Consider the following 7,221-nt stretch of genomic DNA (forward strand, 5'->3'; position numbering starts at 1 on the left):
ACTGGCTCCTCTAGCTCTGCGATGAGTGCTGCTAATTTAACCTGATCTTCTTCCATTTTCTTCCTCACACGGACCTGCTTCTTAGTAAACTCATCGAGTTTTGACCAAATAAATCCGTATTTGCGCTACTGGCTCTGCTTGCATAATTTTTTGAACAAGTTCATCAACCGCTTGTTCTTGAACTGTGAGAAAAAATTAGCCCCAAGATGGCACATGCACCACCGGCTCTGCAAGTCCCTCCAAGGTGTTAGTTCGTCAACTGTTGGATTACATATGTCTTCACGGCCTTCAATATACTAGCATGTCTGTCATGAATGACACACACATTTGGTCGGTCCTTCATGATGGCAATTTTCACTTGCCGGAAGAACCATACCTAGTTGAGAAAGTTCTCACCCTCCACAAATGCCATGGCAAGTGGGATGATTTGATTGTTCCCATCCACACCAATAGCAGTCAGAATTTGCCCTCTATACTGGCCGGTTAGGAATGTACCATCCACAAACATAACAGGAGGACAATGCCGGAAAGCCTCGATGCAAATAGCGAAAGAGAAGAACACTCGTTTCAACACCTTGAAATCTGGTATACTCAGCAACCTCATGTGTTGTACCTTCACATAAGTGTCGGGATTCCTCTCCTTCAGTATGCCAAGGAGACGGACAACATTATCATATGAGTCGAAGAACGTCCCAAACCTTTCCTCCATAGTCTTCTGCTTAGCCCTCCAAGCCTTCCCATAAGGAATGACATAATTCCATCTGACCTTCACTGCTGTCTGGATGTGATTTGCTTCAATATCTTTCTTCTCTATTATCTCAGTATACATGAGTTGCGTCACTACAAAAAATATGTCAACTTGTGACCCTCACTATTGGCCTCTAAAAGGTAATAGTTTTTCATTTGTGACCTTTTTGTGACAAAAAACAGAAGGTCAAAAGCTGGCGGTCGTAAACTGAAATTAACGACCTTCTCTCAGAAGGTCGTTGAACCCATGACCTTCTGTTTTGGTCATTGGTTGTCTGTCCAGGCCACGTCGGATCCGACGTGGCAAAATTGCGACCAATTGAAAAGGTCACTGACAAGATTCAGCCCGGTCTGATTCGGTGTTTTACATGGGCCGAGCCCATTAATTCAGCCTTTTAGGATATTTTTTTGCTTGATGTTTTTGGGCCTTTTCTATAATGGGCTTTTACCTTCCACATAGTTTGTATCCTTTTTGTTTCTATTTTCTATTTGAGCCGGGGCCTTCTTATAATACTTCTGAATAGCTTTTCAGCCCACGTTATTTTGTACCTAAGAAAGGTATAAACAATTATGTACCTAAGAAAGTCGACAATGGCATATGGCAGGATATGAAATCGGATACAAGTAATAGACAAACTAGTTCCAACAGATTGACTGAATTGAACTGCTATATAACCAAGTTAGAGCTCGCAGAAGTTGCAGGTAAATACACATCCATAGAGTTAACAGTAGCAAAAGATGACTTTGGTCTCTGCTTGACTAATGAATCAGTACATCTTCAAGTGAAAAATCATGAAGATCACACTACTATGTCCCTAACAACAGTAGAAGCTTAGAGGTGTGATAATATTTCGTAATATACAAGCCTTAGCTACAACTTTCCGCTTAACATGCAAATAAAAATCAGCCACTTATTGCTTATTTCATGCTTCAATTTTTATTTTCAGTTTTGTTACAATAATCTGTATGCATAGGTACAGTCCTATACTTGTTTGGGAAGTCAAGATATTCATGTCAACAATTATATAGAGCCAAACAATCATTTAAGCATAGAAGGCACGTCATTTCTATATATAACTAAAGCATATTCAGCAAGCTACCGAAGCCAACAACTGGTGATACAAGTAGCATAAGCATAATACAACAACATATAATTGACATATGTAGTTCAGTTGGACATATCAAAGAAGTCCAGTCGGATCATAAGCAAGTATTCTTCGCAGGTTAACCTCAATCAACGCCCCAACTTTGTTAATTATCAGCAAACAACACATGTCGGACATCTACCTTTGTTCTACTGAACCAATTGGACAACAACCATCTATTTTGTAACAACAACAGTTAACTTGGGAGAAATCCAACCAAACCAATTGGTAAACAAAATTGCACTGAATTTTTGGGGCATCAAGCAAGCAACTTAATTGGCAAACAATGAAATTTAGTTTTGGAGCAGCAGAAATCAGGGACTAAGCCTAGGAAATCAGAACAGGGAGATGTAGAGGGAGGCCTTGAAATAGAGTTGTTGTTTCCATGTGGCTGGGCATATTCCACGGTACATCATCACTCAGGTACTTCCACTTCTCACCGTCGGCCTTGCCAATCTGCGATTCGACCAACCCAAACCAGATCAGGACACAGAATTCACAAGGAAACTCAGCATTACACAGTATAAATAAATGAAGTTTGTCGTGGTTGAAAGGAACATGTGTATATTTCTTGTCATGGCACCGTAAAAGTTGCAGATTAGGTAGGCAGCAAGGTTGGTCAAGTAAAAGCAACCGGAACCGCATGACCTACACAGCACCGAAATTAAGTCCGAATCATCTACCTGTAGATAGCAGACAGCCAAGGCAACAGTAGCTAGTAGCACTCTAGTAGTACTGAAGCAATTGAATTGAATCTCCAAGACATGTGGATCTGCCTGCCAGACAGCAGGAATTCACATCTGACAGAACATTTCATCCTCACCTCATATTAATCAAAGACACTTATGAGGGTAGGACACAGTGCCAACTTTTCAGTGCAAAATCTCATAAAAATAACCTACATGCCAGTTTTTACTACTGCAAGGGCTCTATTATAACAACTATTTTGTTGCTATTAATTATTATCACAGGAAAGTGAAAAGGTATTTCAGGAAAGAAAAATGGCATAAACCTGCAGGAATGTTGACTAAGCCTGAGTCCTCATGTCATACCACCTTACTAATTCAACACACATAAGTAAATCCAGATATAAGCAACATCTTACAGGTAAATGCTTGCAAAGATACATAAGGTTTATGACTTTCTTGTGTAGATTTGCATAGACGGATGGTAACTGAATTTCATGAGCAAATGAAAGTTCATAACTGAAGATATAACTTCGCGAGTTCTACAAATGGTGCTAATTAATCACACCTAACCACCTAGTAGTAAGGCAAGTTTCGATGTACGAGAATCAACGATCCTCAACAGGGGAATTTTAAAGTACTCGTATCGTATTTAGACCCCAAAAAAATGTGTAGCAGCTTCCTACCGATCCACAAGGGAGCACACCAGAATGAGATGTTCGTCAAAGGTGAAAAGAAAGAACAGTTACTCACGGAGTCATGAGAAATGCTACTCTAAAAATTCCCGAGAACAAGAAGCCGAGCAGGTGCGTCCAGATGTTGATGGTCTCGTTGTGCCAGGAGAAGACGTTGATGAAGGCGTGTAGCAGCAGTGCCCTTGGCGTTGACCTTGAACCCCAGCGCCAGATCCTACTCCCCAACCTGCACAGAAATAAAATCGTTCGTCAGAGCAGAGCAGCACATGACTTGCTGGAAAGAAGGGCGGACCTCAGTAACAGGAAGGCACGAATGAGTGGCGGCCGGCGATGGTGTATCCCTCGACAGATCTGCATCCACAAGGCGAGGTGAGAGAGGGGGTCAGCTACAGCCTCCTACGGATCGATCGGATCGGAGGGGGAAAACAAGCGGGGACGAGGGGCACCTACCCGGGCTGGTCCGCCGCCGCTGGGCCAAGGCACGCCGCCAGGACGGCAGCGGCCTTGTGGGAAGGAGGGAGAGTTGGGGAGGCGTCCAGGCAACTTGGAGGGGTAGAGTCCAGCAGCAACCATCGAGGTGCAGAAGCCGTGGACGAGGTGCAGAACCCGCACGAGAGGCCGTGACAAAGGGGGAATTCGGCGAGGTGCAGAGCCTGGAGGAGCGGCGGTGGAGCATGGCGTCAAGTGCTCGGAACGGCGCCGCCGTCGCGCTCTGGGTGCGTCGTCGGAGGCGCTGCGGAGCTTGTCGCCTCGCGAGCCGTAGGGCGCGGCGGCCGCTGCCGAGGGGCGTGGGGAGGGCGGGCTTGATGGAGCTTGTGGTGAGGAGCCGGGGATGCGGCGTGGGGGCACCGCCGTCGGCAAAGCTGAGGAAGGGGTCGCCGCGGCCGGGGATCTGGAGCTCGAGACGAGCGTGGGGAAGGGGGATGGGAAGTGGAATGGAGGTCAGAGACGCCGGATCCGTGCATATGGGGTTGGTGTGGTTGCAGAGGGGCTGGCGGGTAGGGTAGGGAGGGACGAGGTCGGCGTCGGTGGGTGAGGAGGACGACGAGGTCGATGGTGGGTGGGAGAGGAGGGGGAGGAGGAGGTGGCGGCGGCGGCGAGGAGTTTGGGAGGAGGGAGGAGGGGTGTGATGGGGGGAGGGGTTTGATTAGGGTTGGGGGTGCGTGGGGTATCTCTTTTTCTTTTTTGTTTCTTTTTTCTGTAGAAAGATGGATGGATGGATGGATGTGGGATGGGGAGATGGATGGATGGATGGATAGACGCCATGTTATGGATCCGTGGGTAGAGCCTTGATTGGTTTGGAAAACCAGTGATTTAAAATAATTTTGAAGTACTAAAAATAGGAGAATTTTGTGAAGTAACTATAAAAATGGTTTGCAAAACGGCACAATTAAATTTTTCACTCAAGTTAGACCCCATTTTTATGGATGATCACCGATTTGCATGCATTTTTTATCTTTGTAGATATTTTTAATCATTTTCTTGTGGCAAAAATGGTTTTTTTATGAAGAATCTACCAAATATTTGTTGTAAAATTGGACCAAATCAATTTTCTAAAATATTAGGCCATATTTAATGCACAATTGACCAAATGGTTGGGTGTCAAAAGTTTTGATCCACCTCTGGTGAAAAAGACAAATTTTCGTCGTTTCAGCTGGAAGCGGGTCAAATTTGAACTGCGGCTGCCTCATAGTTTGCTATTTATTTTTTCCAAAATTCATTTCTAGGTACAAAAATATCTATTTAATCAGAGAAATACCAAAAAATTCCAAGATTCGAACACTAGCTAGAAACGGTCATTCCCGCCGTTTTGACCGCATTTTGAAACGGACATAAAAAATTCAAAAAAAAATCAAAAAATTGGGAAACCTTCGCATTGTGTCATTATATGTGGCCAAGTTACTAGGAAAAATAACAAACTTGTAATACAACAATTATTTTTAAAAAAGTGTTCTCAGAAACGAGTTATCACGTGTGGAGATCAATGACTTTCAAGCCAAATGGTCAATCTTATGGTCACATTCATGGCATAGTTTGTTCAAATGATCTCATATTGTGCACAAGGGTGCATATTGAAATGGCAAACAATGTTGCCTAAGGAAGTTTTCATTTTCTTCGGACGAAAAAACCATTTTCCATTTTTCGAGTGCCCAAAAGGAAATTTTTTTGTGAAGGACCTCCCAAATAATTGTTGCAAAATTGAACCAAATAATTTTTCTAAAATACTAGGCCATATTTAATGCACAATTGACCGAATGGTTGGGTGTAAAAAGTTATGATCCACCTCTCGTGAAAAAGAAAAAAATTCGCCGATTCAGCTGGAAGCGGGTCAAATTTGAACTGTAGCTGCCTCATAGTTTGCTATTTATTTTTTCCAAAAATCATTTCTAGGTACATAAGTATCTATTTTATTAGAGAAACACCAAAAGTTTTCCAAGATTCAACCAGTAGCTAGGAACAGCCATTCCCGCCGTTTTGACCGCATTTTGAAACGGGCATAAAAAATCAAAAAATCAAAAAATTGGGAAACCTTCGCATTGTATCATAATATGTGGCCAAGTCTCAGGAAAAATAACAAACTTGTGATACGACAATTATTATAAAAAAAATGTTCTCGGAAATGAGCTATCACGTGTGGAGATCAATGACTTTCAAGCCAGATGACCAATCTTATGGCCACATTCATGGCATAGTTTGTTCAAATGATCTCATATTGTGCACGACCTTTCTGACCAAAAATGGTCGCAATGGTTTAGGGTTTGGAGCCCCCCCCCCCCCCGGAACAGCTTTTGATCAATTGGTCTCAAATGGTCATAGTTCTATGACCAATTCTTTCAGGGTCACTGACAGAAGGTCACTAGTTGACATGTTTCTTGTAGTGCGCAATGAGAGTTGAAGTCAGGTTCAGATGCTTCACCAGCAGGTTCTTCCTCACACAATTATGTGGGACGACATTGGTGACAACTGTTGGGGAACGTAGTAATTTCAAAAAAAAATCCTACGCACACGCAAGATCATGGTGATGCATAGCAACAAGAGGGGAGAGTGTTGTCTACGTACCCTCATAGACCGTTCATGGAAGCGTTATATCAATGCGGTTGATGTAGTCATACGTCTTCACGTCCGACCGATCCAAGTACCGAAAGCACTGCACCTCCGAGTTCTGCACACGTTCGGCTCGGTGACGTCCTCGCCTTCTCGATCCAGTAAGAGGGGCGAAGTAGTAGATTAGTTCCGACAGCACGACGGCATGGTGACGGTGTTGGTGAAGAACAATCTCCGCAGGGCTTCGCCTAAGCACTACGAAAACTATGATGGAGGATAAACTAGAGGGGACGGGGTTGCCGGCACACGGCTTGGTGTTTCTTGATGTCTCCTGGGTGCTAGCCCTACCCCTCTATTTATATGTTGAGCCTTGGGGTCGAAACTTGGAGTAAAAGCCTCCACAAAGTCGGTTTCACCCGAAAGGCAAGAGTCCTTCTCAGACTCCAGGGCAGACGCCAGGGTTCCCGGCGTCTGGACCCAGACGCCAGGGACCCTGGCGTCCGGCCCCTGGACTCTGCAAAACTTCCTTTTGCGCTTTCCAAAAACCTTGTGGGCTTTCCCCTTTGGCCCAAATAAAGTGTTCTCGTACCCAAACATTTCAGGAAACATTCGGAACCCCTTCCGGTGATTTCCGAAACCCTTCCGGTGACCAAACACTATTATCCCATATATCAAACTTTATCTCCGGACCATTCCGGAGTTCCTCGTCATGTCCGTGATCTCATCCCGGACTCCGAACAACATTCAATCATCAACATACATAACTCATATAGTACTATATCGTCAACGAACGTTAAGCATGCGTACCCTACGGGTTCGAGAACTATGTAGACATGACCGAGACACCTCTCTGGTCAATAACCAATAGCGGGACCTAGATGCCCATATTGGCTCCTACATATT

This window comes from Triticum dicoccoides, chromosome 7A (genome assembly GCF_002162155.2).
Source record: "Triticum dicoccoides isolate Atlit2015 ecotype Zavitan chromosome 7A, WEW_v2.0, whole genome shotgun sequence".
In the NCBI taxonomy this organism is placed as follows: domain Eukaryota; kingdom Viridiplantae; phylum Streptophyta; class Magnoliopsida; order Poales; family Poaceae; genus Triticum; species Triticum dicoccoides.